The 720-nt window shown below is 34.0% G+C and overlaps 1 long non-coding RNA gene and 1 pseudogene across 1 annotated transcript in view; one reads left to right on the top strand and one right to left on the bottom strand.

Moving 5' to 3' along the window:
* The window catches only part of LOC122076621, a 3,346-nt pseudogene extending 2,678 nt beyond the window's left edge, over positions 1-668 (top strand).
* The window catches only part of LOC122076623, a 9,517-nt gene that overhangs the window by 1,814 nt on the left and 6,983 nt on the right, over positions 1-720 (bottom strand). The gene's annotated exons all lie outside the window — the stretch shown is intronic.

Here is a 720-nt window from a genome sequence, read left to right as displayed (position 1 = left end):
TTGTTAGAAAAAAAAAAAAATAATAAAATAAAATAATAATAATAATAAATAAATAAATAATCATGCTACTCTACTTAATACCTGTATTTGACTAAGATTTTTTTCTTCTTCTTTTTCCTTCATGTATTTCATTTTCCAGGTCACTGGGATTGGTATCTGGAATGACAGGAGGAGGAGGAAATTTAGGTGCAGTTTTGACTCAGTTGATTTTCTTCAGAGGATCCAGATATTCAAAGGAAACAGGGATAACACTCATGGGTGTCATGATTATATGCTGCACTCTCCCTCTCTGTTTGATCTACTTCCCGCAGTGGGGTGGAATGTTTTGTGGTCCAACTACTAAAGGGAACACCGCAGAAGAAGAATATTACTCATTTGAATGGAATGCAAAAGAGAAAGAGAAAGGTTTTCATCTTGCAAGCATGAAATTTGCTGATAATAGGAGTGAAAGAGGAAGAAAAGCGGCTTCGGCATCCTCAGCCTCAGATGGAACCATACCTGCACGTGTTTGAATACCAGCTATTGTCAATGGATTATGTCAGCTCAGCCTCTCCCATTGTTCCTTTAATTTTTTAATTTTTTATTTTTTGAATTTTGAATTTTCCATTAAAACATGGGGAATTTTTAAAAAATTTTTTGCTAAGAAAATGTTGGAATTTCACATCCCCAATAATCTATTATTGAAACATGCTTTTCTGGCTTTCAAGTTACAATCCTACA

Source organism: Macadamia integrifolia, chromosome 4 (genome assembly GCF_013358625.1).
Source record: "Macadamia integrifolia cultivar HAES 741 chromosome 4, SCU_Mint_v3, whole genome shotgun sequence".
Lineage (NCBI taxonomy): Eukaryota > Viridiplantae > Streptophyta > Magnoliopsida > Proteales > Proteaceae > Macadamia > Macadamia integrifolia.
Note: the sequence above shows the minus strand (reverse complement) of the source record. Positions and strands in the feature narration are given on the sequence as shown.